A 27852-nucleotide genomic window follows, 5' to 3' on the forward strand; every position below is an offset into this window, starting at 1 on the left:
GGGGTGTACTCACTTTTGCTGAGCACTGTATGTATAACGTACTGAGAATACATGGGGGTGTACTCACTTTTGCTGAGCACTGTATGTATAATGTACTGAGGATACAGGGGGGTGTTCTCACTTTTCCTGAGCGCTGTATGTATAACATACTGAGAATACAGGGGGTGTACTCACTTTTGCTGAGCTCTGTATATATAACGTACTGAGAATACATGGGGGTGTACTCACTTTTGCTGAGCACTGTATGTATAATGTACTGAGGATACAGGGGGGTGTTCTCACTTTTGCTGAGCGCTGTATGTATAACGTACTGAGAATACAGGGGGTGTACTCACTTTTGCTGAGCTCTGTATATATAACGTATTGAGAATACATGGGGGTGTACTCACTTTTGCTGAGCGCTGTATGTATAACGTACTGAGAATACAGGGGGGTGTACTCACTTTTGGTAAGCACTGTATGTATAACGTACTGAGAATACGGGGGGTGTACTCACTTTTGTTGAGCGCTGTATGTATAACGTACTGAGAATACAGGGGGGTGTACTCACTTTTGGTGAGCGCTGTATGTATAACGTACTGAGGATACAGGGGGGTGTACTCACTTTTTCTGAGCGCTATATGTATAACGTACTGACGATACATGGGGGTGTACTCACTTTTGCTGAGCGCTGTATGTATAATGCACTGATAATACCGGGGTGTACTCACTTTTCTTGAGCGCTGTATGTATAACTTACTGAGGATACAGGGGGGTGTACTCACTTATGCTGAGCGCTGTATGTATAACGTACTGAGAATATAGGGGAGTGTACTCACTTACGCTGAGCGCTGTATGTATAACCTACTGATAATACAGGAGGTGTACTCACTTTTCCTGAGCGCTGTATGTATAACGTACTAAGGATACAGGGGGGTGTACTCACTTTTTCTGAGCGCTGTATGTATAACGTACTGAGAATACAGGGGGGTGTACTCACTTATGCTGAGCACTGTATGTATAATGTACTGAGAATACATGAGGGTGTACTCACTTTTGCTGAGCCCTGTATGTATAACATACTGATGATACAGTAGGGTGTACTCACTAAAGCTGAGCGCAGTATATATAAGGTACTGACAATACATGGGGGTGTACTCACTTTTGCTGAGCGCTGTATGTATAATGCACTGATAATACAGGGGTGTACTCACTTTTGCTGAGTGCTGTATGTATAACGTACTGAGAATACAGGGGAGTGTACTCACTTACGCTGAGCGCTGTATGTATAACGTACTGATAATACAGGACGTGTACTCACTTTTGCTGAGCGCTGTATGTATAACGTACTAAGGATACAGGGGGTGTACTCACTTTTCCTGAGTGCTGTATGTATAACGTACTTAGAATACAGGGGGGTGTACTCACTTTTGCTGAGCACTGTATGTATAACGTACTGAGAATACATGGGGGTGTACTCACTTTTGCTGAGCACTGTATGTATAATGTACTGAGGATACAGGGGGGTGTTCTCACTTTTCCTGAGCGCTGTATGTATAACATACTGAGAATACAGGGGGTGTACTCACTTTTGCTGAGCTCTGTATATATAACGTACTGAGAATACATGGGGGTGTACTCACTTTTGCTGAGCGCTGTATGTATAACGTACTGAGAATACAGGGGGTGTACTCACTTTTGGTAAGCACTGTATGTATAACGTACTGAGAATACGGGGGGTGTACTCACTTTTGTTGAGCGCTGTATGTATAACGTACTGAGAATACAGGGGGGTGTACTCACTTTTGGTGAGCGCTGTATGTATAACGTACTGAGGATACAGGGGGGTGTACTCACTTTTTCTGAGCGCTATATGTATAACGTACTGACGATACATGGGGGTGTACTCACTTTTGCTGAGCGCTGTATGTATAATGCACTGATAATACCGGGGTGTACTCACTTTTCTTGAGTGCTGTATGTATAACTTACTGAGGATACAGGGGGTGTACTCACTTATGCTGAGCGCTGTATGTATAACGTACTGAGAATATAGGGGAGTGTACTCACTTACGCTGAGCGCTGTATGTATAACCTCCTGATAATACAGGAGGTGTACTCACTTTTCCTGAGCGCTGTATGTATAACGTACTAAGGATACAGGGGGGTGTACTCACTTTTTCTGAGCGCTGTATGTATAACGTACTGAGAATACAGGGGGGTGTACTCACTTATGCTGAGCACTGTATGTATAACGTACTGAGAATACATGGGGGTGTACTCACTTTTGCTGAGCCCTGTATGTATAACATACTGATGATACAGTAGGGTGTACTCACTAAAGCTGAGCACAGTATATATAACGTACTGACAATACATGGGGGTGCACTCACTTTTGCTGAGCGCTGTATGTATAATGCACTGATAATACAGGGGTGTACTCACTTTTGCTGAGTGCTGTATGTATAACGTACTGAGAATACAGGGGGGTGTACTCACTTAAGCTGAGCACTGTATGTATAACGTACTGAGAATACATGGGGAGTGTACTCACTTACGCTGAGCGGGTATGTATAACGTACTGATAATACATGAGGTGTACTCACTTTTGCTGAGCGCTGTATGTATAACGTACTAAGGATACAGGGGGGTGTACTCACTTTTGCTGAGCGCTGTATGAATAACGTACTGAGAATACAGGGGGGTGTACTCACTTATGCTGAGCACTGTATGTATAACGTACTGAGAATACATGGGGGTGTACTCACTTACGCTGAGCGGGTATGTATAACGTACTGATAATACAGGAGGTGTACTCACTTTTGCTGAGCGCTGTATGTATAACGTACTAAGGATACAGGGGGGTGTACTCACTTTTGCTGAGCGCTGTATGAATAACATACTGAGAATACAGGGGGGTGTACTCACTTATGCTGAGCACTGTATGTATAACGTACTGAGAATACATGGGGGTGTACTCACTTTTGCTGAGCACTGTATGTATAACGTACTGATAATACAGGGGGTGTACTCACTTTTGCTGAGCGCTGTATGTATAACGTACTGAGGATACAGGGGGGTGTACTCACTTTTGCTGAGCGCTGTATGTAAAACGTACTGACAATACATGGGGATGTACTCACTTTTGCTGAGTGCTGTAGGTATATTGTACTGAGGATACAGAGGGATGTACTCTCTTTTGCTGAGCGCTGTATGTATAACGTACTGAGAAAACAGGGGGTGTACTCACTTTTGCTGAGCTCTGTATATATAACGTACTGACAATACATGGGGGTGTACTCACTTTTGCTGAGCGCTGTATGTATAACGTACTGAGGATACAGGAGGGTGTACTCACTTATGCTAAGTGCTGTAAGTATAACGTACTGACAATACATGGGGGTGTACTCACTTTTGCTGAGCGCTGTATGTATAATGCACTGATAATACAGGGGTGTACTCACTTTTGCTGAGCGCTGTATGTATAACGTACTGAGGATACAGGGGGGTGTACTCACTTTTGCTGAGCGCTATATGTATAACATACTGACGATACATGGGGGTGTACTCACTTTTGCTGAGCGCTGTATGTATAACATACTGAGGATACAGGGGTGTGTACTCACTATTGCTGAGCGCTGTATGTATTACTTACTGAGGATACAGGGGGGTGTACTCACTTTTTCTGAGCACTATATGTATAAGGTACTGACGATACATGGGGGTGTACTCACTTTTGCTGAGCGCTGTATGTATAACTTACTGAGGATACAGGGGGTGTACTCACTTATGCTGAGCGCTGTATGTATAACGTACTGAGAATATAGGGGAGTGTACTCACTTACGCTGAGCGCTGTATGTATAACCTACTGATAATACAGGAGGTGTACTCACTTTTCCTGAGCGCTGTATGTATAACGTACTAAGGATACAGGGGGGTGTACTCACTTTTTCTGAGAGCTGTATGTATAACGTACTGAGAATACAGGGGGGTGTACTCACTTATGCTGAGCACTGTATGTATAACGTACTGAGAATACATGGGGGTGTACTCACTTTTGATGAGCGCTGTATGTATAACATACTGATGATACAGTAGGGTGTACTCACTAAAGCTGAGCGCTGTATGTATAACGTACTGACAATACATGGGGGTGTACTCACTTTTGCTGAGCGCGGTATGTATAATGCACTGATAATACAGGGGTGTACTCACTTTTGCTGAGTGCTGTATGTATAACGTACTGAGAATACAGGGGGGTGTACTCACTTATGCTGAGCACTGTATGTATAACGTACTGAGAATACATGGGGAGTGTACTCACTTACGCTGAGCGGGTATGTATAACGTACTGATAATACAGGAGGTGTACTCACTTTTGCTGAGCGCTGTATGTATAACGTACTAAGGATACAGGGGGGTGCACTCACTTTTGCTGAGCGCTGTATGAATAACGTACTGAGAATACAGGGGGGTGTCCTCACTTATGCTGAGCACTGTATGGATAACGTACTGAGAATACATGGGGGTGTACTCACTTTTGCTGATCACTGTATGTATAATGTACTGAAAATACAGGGGGTGTACTCACTTTTGCTGAGCGCTGTATGTATAACGTACTGAGAATACAGGGGGGTGTACTCACTTTTGGTAAGCGCTGTATGTATAACGTACTGAGGATACAGGGGGGTGTACTCACTTTTGCTGAGCGCTGTATCTAAAACGTACTGACAATACATAGGGATGTACTCACTTTTGCTGAGTGCTGTAGGTATATTGTACTGAGGATACAGAGGGGTGTACTCTCTTTTGCTGAGCGCTGTATGTATAACGTACTGAGGATACAGGGGGGTGTACTCACTTTTGCTGAGCGCTATATGTATAACATACTGACGATACATGGGGGTGTACTCACTTTTGCTGAGCGCTGTATGTATAATGTACTGAGGATACAGAGGTGTGTACTCACTATTGCTGAGCGCTGTATGTATTACTTACTGAGGATAAAGGGGGGTGTACTCACTTTTTCTGAGCACTATATGTATAACGTACTGACGATACATGGGGGTGTACTCACTTTTGCTGAGCGCTGTATGTATAACGTACTGAGAATACAGGGGGGTGTACTCACTTATGCTGAGCACTGTATGTATAACGTACTGAGAATACATGGGGAGTGTACTCACTTACGCTGAGCGGGTATGTATAACGTACTGATAATACAGGAGGTGTACTCACTTTTGCTGAGCGCTGTATGTATAACGTACTAAGGATACAGGGGGTGTACTCACTTTTGCTGAGCGCTGTATGAATAACGTACTGAGAATACAGGGGGGTGTACTCACTTATGCTGAGCACTGTATGTATAACGTACTGAGAATACATGGGGGTGTACGCACTTTTGCTGAGCACTGTATGTATAACGTACTGATAATACAGGGGGTGTACTCACTTTTGCTGAGCGCTGTATGTATAACGTACTGAGAATACAGGGGGGTGTACTCAATTTTGGTAAGCGCTGTATGTATAACGTACTGAGGATACAGGGGGGTGTACTCACTTTTGCTGAGCGCTGTATGTAAAACGTACTGACAATACATGGGGATGTACTCACTTTTGCTGAGTGCTGTAGGTATATTGTACTGAGGATACAGAGGGGTGTACTCTCTTTTGCTGAGCGCTGTATGTATAACGTACTGAGAATACAGGGGGTGTACTCACTTTTGCTGAGCTCTGTATATATAAAGTACTGACAATACATGGGGGTGTACTCACTTTTGCTGAGCGCTCTATGTATAACGTACTGAGGATACAGGGGGGTGTACTCACTTTTGCTGAGCGCTATATGTATAACATACTGACGATAAATGGGGGTTTACTCACTTTTGCTGAGCGCTGTATGTATAACGTACTGAGGATACAGAGGTGTGTACTCACTATTGCTGAGCGCTGTATGTATTACTTACTGAGGATACAGGGGGGTGTACTCACTTTTTCTGAGCACTATATGTATAACGTACTGACGATACATGGGGGTGTACTCACTTTTGCTGAGCTCTGTATGTATAATGCACTGATAATACAGGGGTGTACTCACTTTTGCTGAGCGCTGTATTTATAACTTACTGAGGATACAGGGGGGTGTACTCACTTATGCTGAGCGCTGTATGTATAACGTACTGAGGATACAGGGGGTGTACTCACTTTTGCTGAGCTCTGTATATATAATGTACTGAGAATACATGGGGGTGTACTCACTTATGTTGAGCACTGTATGTATAACGTACTGACAATACATAGGGGTGTACTCACTTATGCTGAGCGCTGTATGTATAACGTACTGAGGATACAGGGGTGTACTCACCTTTGCTGAGTGCTGTATGTATAACGTACTGAGAATACAGGGGGGTGTACTCACTTATGCTGAGCACTGTATGTATAACGTACTGACAATACATGGGGGTGTACTCACTTTTGCTGAGCGCTGTATGTATAACCTACTGAGGATATAGGGAGGTGTACTCATTTATGCTGAGCGCTGTATGTATAACGTACTGACAATACATGGGGGTGTACTTACTTTTGCTGAGCGCTGTATGTATAACGTACTGAGGATACAGGGGTGTGTACTCACTATTGCTGAGCGCTGTATGTATAACTTACTGAGGATACAGGGGGGGTGTACTCACTTTTTCTGAGCGCTATATGCATAACGTACTGACGATACATGGGGGTGTACTCACTTTTGCTGAGCGCTGTATGTATAATGCAGTGATAATACAGGGGTGTACTCACTTTTGCTGAGCGCTGTATGTATAACTTCCTGAGGATACAGGGGGGTGTACTCACTTATGCTGAGCGCTGTATGTATAACGTACTGAGAATATAGGGTAGTGTACTCACTTACGCTGACCGCTGTATGTATAACGTACTGATAATACAGGAGGTGTACTCACTTTTGCTGAGCGCTGTATGTATAACGTACTAAGGATACAGGGGGGTGTACTCACTTCTGCTGAGCGCTGTATGTATAACGTACTGAGAATACAGGGGGGTGTACTCACTTATGCTGAGCACTGTATGTATAACGTACTGAGAATACATGGGGGTGTACTCACTAAAGCTGAGCACTGTATGTATAACGTACTGATAATACAGGGGGTGTACTCACTTTTGCTGAGCGCTGTATGTATAACGTGCAGAGAATACAGGGGGGTGTACTCACTTTTGGTAAGCACTGTATGTATAACGTACTGAGGATACAGGGGGGTGTACTCACTTTTGCTGAGCGCTGTATGTAAAACGTACTGACAATACATGGGGATGTACTCACTTTTGCTGAGTGCTGTATGTATAACGTACTGAGGATACACGGGGGTCTACTCACTTTTGCTGAGCGCTGTATGTATAAAGTACTGAGAATACAGGGGGGTGTACTCACTTATGCTGAGCACTGTATGCATAACGTACTGAGAATACATGGGGGTGTACTCACTTTTGCTAAGCACTGTATGTATAACGTACTGATAATACAGGGGGTGTACTCACTTTTGCTGAGCGCTGTATGTATAACGTACTGAGAATACAGGGGGGTGTACTCACTTTTGGTAAGCGCTGTATGTGTAACGTACTGAGGATACAGGGGGGTGTACTCACTTTTGCTGAGCGCTGTATGTATAACGTACTGACAATACATGGGGATGTACTCACTTTTGCTGAGTGCTGTATGTATAACGTACTGAGGATACAGGGGGGTGTACTCACTTTTGCTGAGCGCTGTATGTATAACGTACTGAGAATACAGGGGGTGTACTCACTTTTGCTGAGCTCTGTATATATAACGTACTGAAAAAACATGGGGGTGTACTCACTTTTACTGAGCGCTGTATGTATAACGTACTGAGGATACAGGAGGGTGTACTCACTTATGCTGAGCGCTGTATGTATAACGTACTGAGGATACAGGGGTGTGTACTCACTATTGCTGAGCGCTGTATGTATAACTTACTGAGGATACAGGGGGGGTGTACTCACTTTTTCTGAGCGCTATATGCATAACGTACTGACGATACATGGGGGTGTACTCACTTTTGCTGAGCGCTGTATGTATAATGCAGTGATAATACAGGGGTGTACTCACTTTTGCTGAGCGCTGTATGTATAACTTCCTGAGGATACAGGGGGGTGTACTCACTTATGCTGAGCGCTGTATGTATAACGTACTGAGAATATAGGGTAGTGTACTCACTTACGCTGACCGCTGTATGTATAACGTACTGATAATACAGGAGGTGTACTCACTTTTGCTGAGCGCTGTATGTATAACGTACTAAGGATACAGGGGGGTGTACTCACTTCTGCTGAGCGCTGTATGTATAACGTACTGAGAATACAGGGGGGTGTACTCACTTATGCTGAGCACTGTATGTATAACGTACTGAGAATACATGGGGGTGTACTCACTAAAGCTGAGCACTGTATGTATAACGTACTGATAATACAGGGGGTGTACTCACTTTTGCTGAGCGCTGTATGTATAACGTGCAGAGAATACAGGGGGGTGTACTCACTTTTGGTAAGCACTGTATGTATAACGTACTGAGGATACAGGGGGGTGTACTCACTTTTGCTGAGCGCTGTATGTAAAACGTACTGACAATACATGGGGATCTACTCACTTTTGCTGAGTGCTGTATGTATAACGTACTGAGGATACACGGGGGTCTACTCACTTTTGCTGAGCGCTGTATGTATAAAGTACTGAGAATACAGGGGGGTGTACTCACTTATGCTGAGCACTGTATGCATAACGTACTGAGAATACATGGGGGTGTACTCACTTTTGCTAAGCACTGTATGTATAACGTACTGATAATACAGGGGGTGTACTCACTTTTGCTGAGCGCTGTATGTATAACGTACTGAGAATACAGGGGGGTGTACTCACTTTTGGTAAGCGCTGTATGTGTAACGTACTGAGGATACAGGGGGGTGTACTCACTTTTGCTGAGCGCTGTATGTATAACGTACTGACAATACATGGGGATGTACTCACTTTTGCTGAGTGCTGTATGTATAACGTACTGAGGATACAGGGGGGTGTACTCACTTTTGCTGAGCGCTGTATGTATAACGTACTGAGAATACAGGGGGTGTACTCACTTTTGCTGAGCTCTGTATATATAACGTACTGAAAATACATGGGGGTGTACTCACTTTTGCTGAGCGCTGTATGTATAACGTACTGAGGATACAGGAGGGTGTACTCACTTATGCTGAGCGCTGTATGTATAACTTACTGACAATACATGGAGGTGTACTCACTTTTGCTGAGCGCTGTATGTATAACGTACTGAGGATACAGTGGGGTGTACTCACTTTTGCTGAGCGCTATATGTATAACGTACTGACGATACATGTGGGTGTACTCACTTTTACTGAGCGCTGTATGTATAACGTACTGAGAATACAGGGGGGTGTACTCACTATTGCTGAGCGCTGTATGTATAACGTACTGAGAATACAGGGGGGTGTACTCACTTTTGGTGAGCGCTGTATGTATAACGTAATGAGGAAACAGGGGGGTGTACTCACTTTTGGTGAGCGCTGTATGTATAACGTAATGAGGAAACAGGGGGGTGTACTCACTTATGCTGAGCGCTGTATGCATAATGCACTGAGAATATAGGGGAGTGTACTCACTTACGCTGAGCGCTGTATGCATAACGTACTGATAATACAGGGGGTGTACTCACTTTTGCTGAGCGCTGTATGTATAACGTACTGAGAATACAGGGGGGTGTACTCACTTTTGGTGAGTGCTGTATGTATAAAGTACTGAGAATACAGGGGGGTGTACTCACTTTTGGTGAGCGCTGTATGTATAACGGACTGAGAATACATGGGGGTGTACTCACTTTTGCTGAGCTCTGTATATATAATGTACTGAGAATACAGGGGGGTGTACTCACTTATGCTGAGCACTGTATGTATAACGTACTGACAATACATGGGGGTGCACTCACTTTTGCTGAGCGCTGTATGTATAACGTACTGAGGATACAGGGGGGTGTACTCACTTATGCTCAGCGCTGTATGTATAACGTACTGAGAATACAGGGGGGTGTACTCACTTTTGCTGAGCGCTGTATGTATAACGTTGTGAGGATACAGGGGGGTGTACTCACTGATTCTCAGCGCTGTATGTATAACGTACTGAGGATACAGGGGGTTGTACTCACTTTTGCTGAGCGCTGTATGTATAATGCACTGATAATACAGGGGTGTACTCACCTTTGCTGAGTGCTGTATGTATAATGCGCTGATAATACAGGGGGGTGTACTCACTTATGCTGAGCACTGTATGTATAACGTACTGACAATACATTGGGGTGTACTCACTTTTGCTGAGCGCTGTATGTATAACGTACTGACAATACATGGGAGTGTACTCCCTTTTGCTGAGCGTTGTATGTATAACGTACTGAGAATACAGGGGGGTGTACTCACTTATGCTGAGCAGTGTATGTATAACGTACTGAGAATACAGGGGAGTGTACTCACTTTTGCTGAGCGCTGTATGTATAACGTACTGAGAATACAGGGGGGTGTACTCACTTATGCTGAGCGCTGTATGTATAACGTGCTGAGAATACAGGGGGGTGTACTCACTTTTGGTGAGCGCTGTATGTATAACGTACTGAGAATACAGGGGGTGTACTCACTTTTGCTGAGCTCTGTATATATAATGTACTGACAATACATGGGGGTGTACTCACTTTTGCTGAGCGCTGTATGTATAACATACTGAGGATACAGGAGGGTGTACTCACTAATGCTGAGCGCTGTATGTATAACGTACTGACAATACATGGGGGTGTACTCACTTTTGCTGAGCGCTGTATGTATAATTCACTGATAATACAGGGGTGTAGTCACTTTTGCTGAGTGCTGTATGTATAACGTACTGAGAATACAGGGGGGTGTACTCACTTATGCTGAGCACTGTATCTATAATGTACTGAGAATACATGGGGGTGTACTCACTTTTGCTGAGCGCTGTATGTATAATGCACTGATAATACAGGGGTGTACTCACTTTTGCTGAGCGCTGTATGTATAACGTACAGAGAATACATGGGGGTGTACTCACTTTTGCTGAGTGCTGTATGTATAACGTACTGATAATACAGGGGTGTACTCACTTTGCTGAGTGCTGTATGTATAATGCACTGATAATACAGGGGGGTGTACTCACTTATGCTGAGCACTGTATTTATAACGTACTGACAATACATGGGGGTGTACTCACTTTTGCTGAGCGCTGTATGTATAACGTACTGAGGATACAGGGGGGTGTACTCATTTATGCTGAGCGCTGTATGTATAAAAAAACTGACAATACATGGGGGTGTACTCCCTTTTGCTGAGCACTGTATGTATAACGTACTGAGAATACAGGGGGGTGTACTCACTTTTGCTGAGCGCTGTATGTATAATGCACTGATAATACAGGGGGGTACTCACTTTTGCTGAGTGCTGTATGTATAACGTACTGAGGATACAGGGGGGTGTACTCACTTTTGCTGAGCACTGTATGTATAACGTACTGACAATACATTGGGGTGTACTCACTTTTGCTGAGCGCTGTATGTATAACGTACTGACAATACATGGGAGTGTACTCCCTTTTGCTGAGCGTTGTATGTATAACGTACTGAGAATACAGGGGGGTGTACTCACTTATGCTGAGCACTGTATGTATAACGTACTGAGAATACAGGGGAGTGTACTCACTTTTGCTGAGCGCTGTATGTATAACGTACTGAGAATACAGGGGGGTGTACTCACTTATGCTGAGCGCTGTATGTATAACGTACTGAGAATACAGGGGGGTGTACTCACTTTTGGTGAGCGCTGTATGTATAACGTACTGAGAATACAGGGGGTGTACTCACTTTTGCTGAGCTCTGTATATATAATGTACTGACAATACATGGGGGTGTACTCACTTTTGCTGAGCGCTGTATGTATAACATACTGAGGATACAGGAGGGTGTACTCACTAATGCTGAGCGCTGTATGTATAACGTACTGACAATACATGGGGGTGTACTCACTTTTGCTGAGCGCTGTATGTATAATTCACTGATAATACAGGGGTGTAGTCACTTTTGCTGAGTGCTGTATGTATAACGTACTGAGAATACAGGGGGGTGTACTCACTTATGCTGAGCACTGTATCTATAATGTACTGAGAATACATGGGGGTGTACTCACTTTTGCTGAGCGCTGTATGTATAATGCACTGATAATACAGGGGTGTACTCACTTTTGCTGAGCGCTGTATGTATAACGTACAGAGAATACATGGGGGTGTACTCACTTTTGCTGAGTGCTGTATGTATAACGTACTGATAATACAGGGGTGTACTCACTTTGCTGAGTGCTGTATGTATAATGCACTGATAATACAGGGGGGTGTACTCACTTATGCTGAGCACTGTATTTATAACGTACTGACAATACATGGGGGTGTACTCACTTTTGCTGAGCGCTGTATGTATAACGTACTGAGGATACAGGGGGGTGTACTCATTTATGCTGAGCGCTGTATGTATAAAAAAACTGACAATACATGGGGGTGTACTCCCTTTTGCTGAGCACTGTATGTATAACGTACTGAGAATACAGGGGGGTGTACTCACTTTTGCTGAGCGCTGTATGTATAATGCACTGATAATACAGGGGGGTACTCACTTTTGCTGAGTGCTGTATGTATAACGTACTGAGGATACAGGGGGGTGTACTCACTTTTGCTGAGCACTGTATGTATAACGTACTGAGAATACATGGGGGTGTACTCACTTTTGCTTAGCGCTGTATGTATAACGTACTGATAATACAGGGGTGTACTCACCTTTGCTGAGTGCTGTATGTATAACGTACTGAGGATACAGGGGGGTGTACTCACTTATGCTGAGCACTGCATGTATAACGTACTGACAATACATGGGGGTGTACTCACGTTTGCTGAGCGCTGTATGTATAACGTACTGAGGATACAGGTGGGTGTACTCATTTATGCTGAGCGCTGTATTTATAACGTACTGACAATACATGGGGGTGTACTCCCTTTTGCTGAGCACTGTATGTATAACGTACTGAGAATACAGGGGGGTGTACTCACTTTTGCTGAGCGCTGTATGTATAACGTACTGAGAATACAGGGGGGTGTACTCACTTTTGGTGAGCGCTGTATGTATAACGTACTGAGGATACAGGGGGGTGTACTCACTTTTGCTGAGCACTATATGCATAACGTACGGACGATACATGGGGTGTACTCACTTTTGCTGAGCGCAGTATGTATAACGTACTGAGAATACAGGGGGTGTACTCACTTTTGGTGAGCTCTGTATGTATAATGTGCTGACAATACATGGGGTTTACTCACTTTTGCTGAGCGCTGTATGTATAACGTACTGAGAATACAGGGGGGTGTACTCACTTATGCTGAGCACTGTATGTATAACGTACTGAGAATATAGGGGAGTGTACTCACTTTTGCTGAGCGCTGTATGTATAACGTACTGAGAATACAGGGGGGTGTACTCACTTTTGGTGAGCGCTGTATGTATAACGTACTGAGAATACAGGGGGTGTACTCACTTTTGCTGAGCTCTGTATATATAATGTATTGACAATACATGGGGGTGTACTCACTTTTGCTGAGCGCTGTATGTATAACATACTGAGGATACAGGAGGGTGTACTCACTTATGCTGAGCGCTGTATGTATAACGTACTGACAATACATGGGGGTGTACTCACTTTTGCTGAGCGCTGTATGTATAATTCACTGATAATACAGGGGTGTACTCACTTTTGCTGAGTGCTGTATGTATAACGTACTGAGAATACAGGGGGGTGTACTCACTTATGCTGAGCACTGTATCTATAATGTACTGAGAATACATGGGGGTGTACTCACTTTTGCTGAGCGCTGTATGTATAATGCACTGATAATACAGGGGTGTACTCACTTTTGCTGAGCGCTGTATGTATAACGTACTGAGAATACATGGGGGTGTACTCACTTTTGCTGAGTGCTGTATGTATAACGTACTGATAATACAGGGGTGTACTCACTTTGCTGAGTGCTGTATGTATAATGCACTGATAATACAGGGGGGTGTACTCACTTATGCTGAGCACTGTATTTATAACGTACTGACAATACATGGGGGTGTACTCACTTTTGCTGAGCGCTGTATGTATAACGTACTGAGGATACAGGGGGGTGTACTCATTTATGCTGAGCGCTGTATGTATAAAAAAACTGACAATACATGGGGGTGTACTCCCTTTTGCTGAGCACTGTATGTATAACGTACTGAGAATACAGGGGGGTGTACTCACTTTTGCTGAGCGCTGTATGTATAATGCACTGATAATACAGGGGTGTACTCACTTTTGCTGAGTGCTGTATGTATAACGTACTGAGGATACAGGGGGGTGTACTCACTTTTGCTGAGCACTGTATGTATAACGTACTGAGAATACATGGGGGTGTACTCACTTTTGCTTAGCGCTGTATGTATAACGTACTGATAATACAGGGGTGTACTCAACTTTGCTGAGTGCTGTATGTATAACGTACTGAGGATACAGGGGGGTGTACTCATTTATGCTGAGCACTGCATGTATAACGTACTGACAATACATGCGGGTGTACTCACTTTTGCTGAGCGCTGTATGTATAATGTACTGAGGATACAGGGGGGTGTACTCATTTATGCTGAGCGCTATATGTATAAAAAAACTGACAATACATGGGGGTGTACTCCCTTTTGCTGAGCACTGTATGTATAACGTACTGAGAATACAGGGGGGTGTACTCACTTTTGCTGAGCGCTGTATGTATAATGCACTGATAATACAGGGGTGTACTCACTTTTGCTGAGTGCTGTATGTATAACGTACTGAGGATACAGGGGGGTCTACTCACTTTTGCTGAGCACTGTATGTATAACGTACTGAGAATACATGGGGGTGTACTCACTTTTGCTTAGCGCTGTATGTATAACGTACTGATAATACAGGGGTGTACTCACCTTTGCTGAGTGCTGTATGTATAACGTACTGAGGATACAGGGGGGTGTACTCACTTTTGGTGAGTGCTGTATGTATAACGTACTGAGAATACAGGGGGGTGTACTCACTTTTGGTGAGCGCTGTATGTATAACGTACTGAGAATACATGGGGGTGTACTCACTTTTGCTGAGCTCTGTATATATAATGTACTGAGAATACAGGGGGGTGTACTCACTTATGCTGAGCACTGTATGTATAACGTACTGACAATACATGGGGGTGCACTCACTTTTGCTGAGCGCTGTACGTATAACGTACTGAGGATACAGGGGGGTGTACTCACTTATGCTCAGCGCTGTATGTATAACGTACTGAGAATACAGGGGGGTGTACTCACTTTTGCTGAGCGCTGTATGTATAACGTTGTGAGGATACAGGGGGGTGTACTCACTGATTCTCAGCGCTGTATGTATAACGTACTGAGGATACAGGGGGTTGTACTCACTTTTGCTGAGCGCTGTATGTATAATGCACTGAAAATACAGGGGTGTACTCACCTTTGCTGAGTGCTGTATGTATAATGCGCTGATAATACAGGGGGGTGTACTCACTTATGCTGAGCACTGTATGTATAACGTACTGACAATACATTGGGGTGTACTCACTTTTGCTGAGCGCTGTATGTATAACGTACTGACAATACATGGGAGTGTACTCCCTTTTGCTGAGCGTTGTATGTATAACGTACTGAGAATACAGGGGGGTGTACTCACTTATGCTGAGCACTGTATGTATAACGTACTGAGAATACAGGGGAGTGTACTCACTTTTGCTGAGCGCTGTATGTATAACGTACTGAGAATACAGGGGGGTGTACTCACTTATGCTGAGCGCTGTATGTATAACGTACTGAGAATACAGGGGGGTGTACTCACTTTTGGTGAGCGCTGTATGTATAACGTACTGAGAATACAGGGGGTGTACTCACTTTTGCTGAGCTCTGTATATATAATGTACTGACAATACATGGGGGTGTACTCACTTTTGCTGAGCGCTGTATGTATAACATACTGAGGATACAGGAGGGTGTACTCACTTATGCTGAGCGCTGTATGTATAACGTACTGACAATACATGGGGGTGTACTCACTTTTGCTGAGCGCAGTATGTATAATTCACTGATAATACAGGGGTGTAGTCACTTTTGCTGAGTGCTGTATGTATAACGTACTGAGAATACAGGGGAGTGTACTCACTTATGCTGAGCACTGTATCTATAATGTACTGAGAATACATGGGGGTGTACTCACTTTTGCCGAGCGCTGTATGTATAATGCACTGATAATACAGGGGTGTACTCACTTTTGCTGAGCGCTGTATGTATAACGTACAGAGAATACATGGGGGTGTACTCACTTTTGCTGAGTGCTGTATGTATAACGTACTGATAATACAGGGGTGTACTCACTTTGCTGAGTGCTGTATGTATAATGCACTGATAATACAGGGGGGTGTACTCACTTATGCTGAGCACTGTATTTATAACGTACTGACAATACATGGGGGTGTACTCACTTTTGCTGAGCGCTGTATGTATAACGTACTGAGGATACAGGGGGGTGTACTCATTTATGCTGAGCGCTGTATGTATAAAAAAACTGACAATACATGGGGGTGTACTCCCTTTTGCTGAGCACTGTATGTATAACGTACTGAGAATACAGGGGGGTGTACTCACTTTTGCTGAGCGCTGTATGTATAATGCACTGATAATACAGGGGTGTACTCACTTTTGCTCAGTGCTGTATGTATAACGTACTGAGGATACAGGGGGGTGTACTCACTTTTGCTGAGCACTGTATGTATAACGTACTGAGAATACATGGGGGTGTACTCACTTTTGCTTAGCGCTGTATGTATAACGTACTGATAATACAGGGGTGTACTCACCTTTGCTGAGTGCTGTATGTATAACGTACTGAGGATACAGGGGGGTGTACTCACTTATGCTGAGCACTGCATGTATAACGTACTGACAATACATGGGGGTGTACTCACGTTTGCTGAGCGCTGTATGTATAACGTACTGAGGATACAGGGGGGTGTACTCATTTATGCTGAGCGCTGTATGTATAACGTACTGACAATACATGGGGGTGTACTCCCTTTTGCTGAGCACTGTATGTATAACGTACTGAGAATACAGGGGGGTGTACTCACTTTTGCTGAGCGCTGTATGTATAACGTACTGAGAATACAGGGGGGTGTACTCACTTTTGGTGAGCGCTGTATGTATAACGTACTGAGGATACAGGGGGGTGTACTCACTTTTGCTGAGCACTATATGCATAACGTACGGACGATACATGGGGTGTACTCACTTTTGCTGAGCGCAGTATGTATAACGTACTGAGAATACAGGGGGTGTACTCACTTTTGGTGAGCTCTGTATGTATAATGTGCTGACAATACATGGGGTTTACTCACTTTTGCTGAGCGCTGTATGTATAACGTACTGAGAATACAGGGGGGTGTACTCACTTATGCTGAGCACTGTATGTATAACGTACTGAGAATATAGGGGAGTGTACTCACTTTTGCTGAGCGCTGTATGTATAACGTACTGAGAATACAGGGGGGTGTACTCACTTTTGGTGAGCGCTGTATGTATAACGTACTGAGAATACAGGGGGTGTACTCACTTTTGCTGAGCTCTGTATATATAATGTATTGACAATACATGGGGGTGTACTCACTTTTGCTGAGCGCTGTATGTATAACATACTGAGGATACAGGAGGGTGTACTCACTTATGCTGAGCGCTGTATGTATAACGTACTGACAATACATGGGGGTGTACTCACTTTTGCTGAGCGCTGTATGTATAATTCACTGATAATACAGGGGTGTACTCACTTTTGCTGAGTGCTGTATGTATAACGTACTGAGAATACAGGGGGGTGTACTCACTTATGCTGAGCACTGTATCTATAATGTACTGAGAATACATGGGGGTGTACTCACTTTTGCTGAGCGCTGTATGTATAATGCACTGATAATACAGGGGTGTACTCACTTTTGCTGAGCGCTGTATGTATAACGTACTGAGAATACATGGGGGTGTACTCACTTTTGCTGAGTGCTGTATGTATAACGTACTGATAATACAGGGGTGTACTCACTTTGCTGAGTGCTGTATGTATAATGCACTGATAATACAGGGGGGTGTACTCACTTATGCTGAGCACTGTATTTATAACGTACTGACAATACATGGGGGTGTACTCACTTTTGCTGAGCGCTGTATGTATAACGTACTGAGGATACAGGGGGGTGTACTCATTTATGCTGAGCGCTGTATGTATAAAAAAACTGACAATACATGGGGGTGTACTCCCTTTTGCTGAGCACTGTATGTATAACGTACTGAGAATACAGGGGGGTGTACTCACTTTTGCTGAGCGCTGTATGTATAATGCACTGATAATACAGGGGTGTACTCACTTTTGCTGAGTGCTGTATGTATAACGTACTGAGGATACAGGGGGGTGTACTCACTTTTGCTGAGCACTGTATGTATAACGTACTGAGAATACATGGGGGTGTACTCACTTTTGCTTAGCGCTGTATGTATAACGTACTGATAATACAGGGGTGTACTCAACTTTGCTGAGTGCTGTATGTATAACGTACTGAGGATACAGGGGGGTGTACTCATTTATGCTGAGCACTGCATGTATAACGTACTGACAATACATGCGGGTGTACTCACTTTTGCTGAGCGCTGTATGTATAATGTACTGAGGATACAGGGGGGTGTACTCATTTATGCTGAGCGCTATATGTATAAAAAAACTGACAATACATGGGGGTGTGCTCCCTTTTGCTGAGCACTGTATGTATAACGTACTGAGAATACAGGGGGGTGTACTCACTTTTGCTGAGCGCTGTATGTATAATGCACTGATAATACAGGGGTGTACTCACTTTTGCTGAGTGCTGTATGTATAACGTACTGAGGATACAGGGGGGTCTACTCACTTTTGCTGAGCACTGTATGTATAACGTACTGAGAATACATGGGGGTGTACTCACTTTTGCTTAGCGCTGTATGTATAACGTACTGATAATACAGGGGTGTACTCACCTTTGCTGAGTGCTGTATGTATAACGTACTGAGGATACAGGGGGGTGTACTCACTTATGCTGAGCACTGCATGTATAACGTACTGACAATACATGGGGGTGTACTCACTTTTGCTGAGCGCTGTATGTATAACGTACTGAGGATACAGGGAGGTGTACTCATTTATGCTGAGCGCTGTATGTATAACGTACTGACAATACATGGGGGTGTACTCCCTTTTGCTGAGCACTGTATGTATAACGTACTGAGAATACAGGGGGGTGTACTCACTTTTGCTGAGCGCTGTATGTATAACGTACTGAGAATACAGGGGGGTGTACTCACTTTTGGTGAGCGCTGTATGTATAACGTACTGAGGATACAGGGGGGTGTACTCACTTTTGCTGAGCGCTATATGCATAACGTACGGACGATACATGGGGTGTACTCACTTTTGCTGAGCGCAGTATGTATAACGTACTGAGAATACAGGGGGTGTACTCACTTTTGGTGAGCTCTGTATGTATAATGTACTGACAATACATGGGGTGTACTCACTTTTGTTGAGCGCTGTATGTATAACGTACTGAGGATACAGGGGGATGTATTCACTTATGCTCAGCGCTGTATGTATAACGTACTGAGAATACAGGGGGGTGTACTCACTTTTGCTGAGCGCTGTATGTATAACGTACTGAGAATACAGGGGGGTGTACTCACTTTTGGTGAGCGCTGTATGTATAACGTACTGAGGATACAGGGGGGTGTACTCACTTTTGCTGAGCGCTATATGCATAACGTACGGACGATACATGGGGTGTACTCACTTTTGCTGAGCGCAGTATGTATAACGTACTGAGAATACAGGGGGTGTACTCACTTTTGGTGAGCTCTGTATGTATAATGTACTGACAATACATGGGGTGTACTCACTTTTGCTGAGCGCTGTATGTATAACGTACTGAGGATACAGGGGGATGTATTCACTTATGCTCAGCGCTGTATGTATAATGTACTGAGGATACAGGGGGGTGTACTCACTTTTGCTGAGCGCTGTGTGTATAATGCACTGATAATACAGGGAGGTGTACTCACTTATGCTGAGCACTGTATGTATAACGTACTGACAATACATAGGGGTGTACTCACTTTGGCTGAGCACTGTATGTATAACGTACTGAGGATACAGGGGGGTGTACTCATTTATGCTGAGCGCTGTATGTATAACATACTGACAATACATGGGGGTGTATTCACTTTTGCTGAGCGCTGTATGTATAACGTACTGAGAATACAGGGGGGTGTACTCACTTACGCGGAATGCTGTATGTATAAAGTACTGAGGATACAGGGGGGTGTACTCACTTATGCTGAGTGCTGTATGTATAACGTACTGAGGATACAGGGGGGTGTACTCACTTTTGCTGAGCGCTGTATGTATAACGTACTGAGAATACAGGGGGTGTACTCACTTACCCTGAATGCTGTATGTATAAAGTACTGAGGATACAGGGGGGTGTACTCACTTATGCTGAGCGCTGTATGTATAACGTACTGAGAATACAGGGGGTGTACTCACTTACGCTGAATGCTGTATGTATAAAGTACTGAGGATGCAGGTGGGTGTACTCACTTATGCTGAGCGCTGTATGTATAACGTACTGAGAATACAGGGGGTGTACTCACTTACGCTGAGCGCTGTATGTATAAAGTACTGAGAATACAGGGGGGTGTACTCACTTTGGCTGAGCACTGTATGTATAACGTACTGAGGATACAGGGGGGTGTACTCATTTATGCTGAGCACTGTATGTATAACGTACTGACAATACATGGGGGTGTATTCACTTTTGCTGAGCGCTGTATGTATAACGTACTGAGGATACAGGGGGGTGTACTCACTTTTGCTGAGCGCTGTATGTATAACGTACTGAGAATACAGGGGGTGTACTCACTTACGCTGAATGCCGTATGTATAAAGTACTGAGGATACAGGGGGGTGTACTCATTTATGCTGAGCGCTGTATGTATAACGTACTGAGAATACAGGGGGTGTACTCACGCTGAATGCTGTATGTATAAAGTACTGAGAATACAGGGGGGTGTACTCACTTATGCTGAGCGCTGTATGTATAACGTACTGAGAATACAGGGGGTGTACTCACGCTGAATGCTGTATGTATAAAGTACTGAGAATACAGGGGGGTGTACTCACTTATGCTGAGCGCTGTATGTATAATGTACTGATAATATAGGAGTGTACTCACGAATGTGTCTTTCTCTTCCTCTCTCTCTTGTCCTGGACATATTGTCGTCATGGCGCCACACTGAGCATGCTCAGTCTATCGAGGCTTCAGACAGAGATACGCATCCCGCCTTATATTATAGATTATAATAGAGCAGGTTTGAGGATTTAATAAATGAGCCCAACCAAACACCAGATACAGAGAACCATTAGGGCTGGAAAGCCCAACATTTCTGTGTACTATGCCAACAGCTTATTTCAGTGGACATGTAATACTTCATTTCACCTGTTGTGGCGCTATAGGAAAGATGAATACTCACTGCCAGGTTGGCTGTAGGTGACCTTCGCAGGTCCTAGCATTGGGACAGCCTGTGATCAGCTCTTTTTCAGGGGTACCTTTGAATACAAAAAAAAGAGATTGTCCAAAGTGGATAACCCTATTAACAGAATTTTCCAGGCTGTACAAAATGTTGTACATAAGCAAATAATGATTAATGATATGCTGTTTTTCTCATTCTAAGTAATCCAAAATTTTGGCTGTTCAAACAATTGTATTATTATCATCGACTTAATAGGGTATGCAAGGGGTTATTTCCAAAACAGAATGATATCCCCTATAACTCCCTGATCTACTTCTGGCATCCCCAGCGATCCTGAGAACGGGTTTCTGGCACAAGTAAGCTGAGCTCTGCAGAGTCCCGTCTTGAATGGAGCGCACACTACACCTCTGATTCATTCTTTGTCTATGCCACTTCCACAGAAACTTTCTCCTTGATATTGGCGCCAAATTTAAACACCGCTGTGCTGATTGGTCGCGACCGCCGGCCGCGACCAATCAGCGATATTAGCAGCAAATTTAAACACCGCTGTGCTGATTGGTCGCGACCGCCGGCCGCGACCAATCAGCGATATTAGCGGCAAATTTAAACACCGCTGTGCTGATTGGTCGTGACCGCCGGCCGCGACCAATCAGCGATATTGACGCCAAATTTAAACACCGCTGTGCTCATTGCACCCTGTGTACCGCATACATATTCTAGAATACCCGATGCGTTTGAATCGGGCCACCATCTAGTCTCTATATAAGGTCTAATTTACTGTTTTGAGAATACCCCTTTAACATTCACCACTGCCTCAGCGTGAGAGTGGTGAGCTATACGATGCTTGGGCATTGATGGAAGGATCTGTCCTGCATTAAACCACCCTCTTCTATTATGTACAGAAAAACAGCACACAAAAAGTTTCAGGTTACCGGACATATTTAATGCTGCCAGATTCCACAGGACCTATAAGTAGTTATTATGTTATACAAAGACAGATCATATGTGGCTCATATAGTAAAGCAATCAACCCCAAGGAAATTCTAGAAGTTCCTACTTTTTCAATATGATACCATGTCATGATGTTTTTTTGTCTACATGTTTTGTGGCTGTGAATACAGTAATGTTTGCCTTTATTATGGTAATAGATAAAAATCTATGCCCCTCATCCCCAATGTTATTCACAGGTACTTTGTCACATAATATTGATGGTCACATTGTCTCCATAGATTTATGGCATCAGACTTAACGCCCTGATAGCCATAATGGCTATAGTGCTCCAAAGACGGACAAATGTACTTAGTGCCCAAGACATGACAGTTGTCAGATGGAGAGTTATTTATTTAATTGCCCCTTCCCCACTAATACTTGGCATTCTGATTGAAAAGGCATAAACCTGTACTACTTCATAAAGGAGGATGCCAAATTTCATGGAAACTAATAGATTTTTTAATGGGAATCTGTCAGTAGGATCAACCCTCCTAAGCTGTCTATATGGGCATGTAGGTCATAGGAAGCAGAATAAAATGATACCTTGATATCTGCGATCTGTTATTCCAGAGAAATTTGTGTTTTTCTTATATATAAATGATCTGCTCATGACTATGGGCCGGACATACTGTACACTGACAAGCAAAAGGGTAACAATGTTTTGAACTTTTGACTTTCAGCCTCCATATCTCACCATTCACTACTGCTTCGAATGTGAGACTACCATCATTTTATAGACAATCATCTTGGCTATTTCATACATAAATTTGACTTGAAACTATTTAGCATATGGTTAGTTATGCAGATTCTTGTCATGTCACTGCATTGTTACTGTTTTGCTCCTGGTGGTAGAAAAATCTTTTACTTCCTTTCTATACCACAAATTACAACCTGTTCTCACATTCCCTAATAGCTCAGTGTCTTATTAGGTTGATTTCCAAGTGAAAGGTCACTGGTTTGAATCGAGGAGCAGCCATGAAGAAGATTTCCCAAGAAAAGAGAAAGAGCATCATCCAGCTCATCGTTAGCGGTCTCTCGGCAAAGAAAATTGCCAAACTGCATCATGTAAGTGCAATGATGGTTGGAAGAATAAGAAATGACGTCCATTTATCCATTCAAAAGCCAAGAGGTGGACGTCCGAGCCAAATATCAGAGTCAACAAGTCGGCTCATCACAAGGTCTATCAGTTCTGGTGCGACAAACACGGCAGTGGAAGTGGCTCGTATGCTTCGTAATAGTGAGGTCACAGACGTCCATATAAGCATCGTGCGATGCACGTTACATAAGTCTGGAATGGTGGAAAGGAGCTAACGCACAGAGAAATTAAAGAAACTTGTTACGCTCACGCCCGGACTGACTGGCGTGAGCGTGGTTAGTGGTCCCACTGGGCCAGGAAGAGAGGAGTGCCTGGAGGGGCGTGACTAGGGGACTTGCCAGATCCGACCATGAACACACGGCGGCTCAATCGACTCCGTGGTCTGAGGAGGGACGTGGGAGGTGGCCCAGGTGCTACTCCAGGTCAGACCCCAGTCACAGCTGTTGACCCACACCGGGGAATGCAGGAACGGGCAGGCACAGCTGGTATGCAGACAGGTGGGTACTGGCAGGCACGGCTGGTATGCAGACTGGCAGATACTGGCAGGTAGGAACGCAGGCTGGATAGGGACCAGTACAGACTGGGATACAGGAACAGAGCAGCGGGTGCGGTGGACAAGCAGAGCAGAGCAAAACCGCAGGTGTGGTGGACAAGCAGAGCAGAGCGAAACCGCAGGTGCGGTGGACAAGCAGAGCAGAGCGAAACCGCAGGTGCATTGGACAAGCAGAGCAGAGCGAAACCGCAGGTGCGGTGGACAAGCAGAGCAGAGCAAAACCGCAGGTGCGGTGGACAAGCGAGGCAGAACAGAGCAGAAGGTGCAGGCAGACAGGACAGGGCTCTGTTCACATGGAACAGACTGGGAAACACAGGAAGATAGTTAGAACACAGAAGGTAGATACGGAGGCAGGGAAACGGGACAAGCGAACCAGATACACACAAGGTACTTACAATGAAGTAGCGAGTGGACACAAAACTCACAAACAGAAGTACAGAGACAACGAGTTGGAGTTAGGTGCAGGTTCAGACACTGCAGGAAAAGGGCAGGTACGGACATAGAGACAAACAGGTAACGGGCTAGGACACAGTTCAGACAGGAACTGAACCCGGAACAAGATACTGGAACGAGCCTGGGAACTCAGCCCCCAGGGTGGCGGAAACAGACTAGAAGTCACAGATACAGGTAATGGGCCTGGGTATACAGCCCCTAGGGTGGTGGAACAGACTAGAAGTCACAGATACAGGTAACAGGCCTGGGTACTCAGCCCCCAGGGTGGCGGAAACAGACAAGATACAGGACAGGACCTGGCAACTCAGTTGCACAGAACACACTGAAAGAAAGTGTTGCTCAGGCACCTCCTACTGGGTGGAGGGGGTTTAAGTATCCAGTGACTCACAGCAATAGGCTGGGGAGGCATTAGGACTGCGCACACTGTAAGTTTAAGAATCAGGCAGTAACAGCGCCGCCGCCCTAAGCAATCAGACAAGAGACATGCACACAGCACATACTAGAGCAAAGTGTGCAGCCTGGACTGATAGGTAAGTGGGCGGTCTTGCATGGTGGGAGATAAGCCATGCCAGCACGCCGCCAGGGATGTTACAGAACTGTCAAGTTTGGCGAAGGAAGCCTGATGATATGGGGTTGTTTCACAGCTAAAGGCGTTGGATACTTTACCAGGATCGATGGTGGTCTCAATGCTGAGCTATATGTGAGTATCCGACAAGACAAGTTACTTTGTGCACTCGAGTACTATGGCTATGAAAAGGACGACAGAGTGTTCCAGCAGGTCAATGTGTTAGAACTCTCCTGTTGGTTTTTTTCTTGTTTGCTGGTCACATGACCTTTTTTGCCTATTTAATCCGGCTCCGCCCTCCTGGCCTTGCTGGACTTCATTGTAATTACTACTCTTGAGCTAGCTTGGTGCTCTGTTACCTTTCTCTGTTAGTTTTGCTAGGTCTTTTGACCTCTATGTTCTATGTTGTGTGTTTATCTTTTACTGCTACAATTTCTGCTAGGAGGTGTCCAACTTTATCCCAGTCCCTAGTTCTTGTAGGGATCCCTCCCTTGCATCTATAGGTCTTCGTACAGACTAGCTGAGGACTTTAGCGGGTCTGATAGCAGGATCAGGTTCCCCGTTACATCGTAGGGATCCAGTTTAGTTCTATTGTAGGGACAGATCTCCTGTCTTTCCTTAGTGCTTGTAGCAGATCATAACACAATGACCTGAAGCATACTTCGAGATTGGCAAAGAAATGCTTTAATGACAATGAACTAGAGGTGCAGGATTGGCCCCCACAGTCCCCAGATCTCAACCCAATCGAACACTTGTGGGTAGTGTTGAATATAAGCTATATACAGACCCAAGTGAGTCGACCAGTATGCACCAACTTTGGGAATGTAGAAGGATCAGATTTCGGTCGAGACATGCTGGAATCTGATCGAGAGCATGCCCAGAAGGATTTAGGCAGTGTTGAAAGCCAAAAGTGGACTAACGAAATAATAAAATTACAATTTAGATTTTTAGGAGCAAAACAGTAACAATTCAGTGACCTGACAAGAATCTGCATAACTAATCATATGCTAAATAGTTGCAAGTCAAATTTATGTTTGAGATAGCCAAGATGATTGTCTATAAAATGATGGTAGTCTCACGTTCGAAGCAGTAGTGGATGGTGAGATATGGAGTCTGAAAGTGAAAACTTCAAAACATTGTTACCCCTTTGCTCGTCAGTGTAGATCTCCCTGAGAGTCTGTCCCCAGTGAAATAAAAGTAGGAGTTACCAGTGTGATGTGTAATGGCCGCTCTCTGCTCTCCTCATCTCACTGCAGAGCTGTGTGTGACTATACCTGACACATCTGCAGGTTCCTCTCAGCTTCAGCTTCCAGCTCACAGGCAGACAGGACTGCAATATTGTTACTATTCAGCAGAGCTCAGAGAGAAGCAAAAACGTGTTTGTGAGAAGACAAAGTTCAGTTCACCTGTTCTGTGTTAGTTACTTGTCTCACACTGGAAACTCCCCCTTTCATTTATGGTAAGCTCTGGAGGCAGATTCTCATGCAGATAAGTGGCCAGTCCATAGCCTGGAACAGCTCACTTAAATATAAAAAAAATTAATTTCTGTGGAATAAGACATCGTACAGTATCCCTATATCACGATCGCAGTTGGGGCACGTGGTTCTTGGACCCACTATGCCACAGGGCCGGGCCTTCCTAGGTGGTCACTGGAGCTCCTGATAGTGGAGACATACTGGACTGCAGATAGCCGCCAGGTACCACTCCTAGGCAGTTGCTGGTACTGCAGCTGCCAATCCCAGGATCGGGTTTCCTGACACAAACTCGGGCTACATTGAGACTCAGCTACTTCGGAGACTGGTTTTAGCAGTCCTGATACACGGATAATTTGGAAGCACACGTACAAATACAAGGGTGTCAGATGCTGGTACTGGCACCCGGTGCTAACAGACCAGGGGACGAGGTTCAGGCCCTGGCCACATTAGGACTAGGGACTTCGGGTTCAGGACTGGTCACACATGAACCTGGAGTAGGATACCGCCGAAGTGGCCACAGGATCACAGAGGATACAGATGCCACCGATCAGATCAGATAAACACTAAACTATACTAAAGGAACAACACAGGAAAGGGATTAATTATAACAGACTAAGGATGGGGGACCTGGCAACATACTGTTGCACACACCAATACCACTAACACTAAACTATAGGGGTTGCTCAGGTACGTCCCTATTAGGGAAGGTACCTTTTAAACAAGAGCATCCCAGCTATTGGCTGGGAGCCATCTTGCAGGTGTACTCTTTTACTAAATGCCTCCCGGCTGTTGGCTGGGGACATTTTAGTTTTACATTAGGCGCACCGCCAGAAGTCAGTGCAGCGTGCACTGGGGAAGCAGAGAGAGAAGCACAGGGACGCTGCTGCGGCTAGGGCGCTGAGTATGTTGTCATCCCCTCATGGAGGAAGCAGAGGGACCATGCGGAGGCGAC

The sequence above is a fragment of the Phyllobates terribilis genome, unplaced genomic scaffold (assembly GCF_046119375.1).
Source record: "Phyllobates terribilis strain yellow unplaced genomic scaffold, ASM4611937v1 Scaffold_3__8_contigs__length_932513732, whole genome shotgun sequence".
Taxonomy (NCBI): Eukaryota; Metazoa; Chordata; class Amphibia; order Anura; family Dendrobatidae; genus Phyllobates; species Phyllobates terribilis.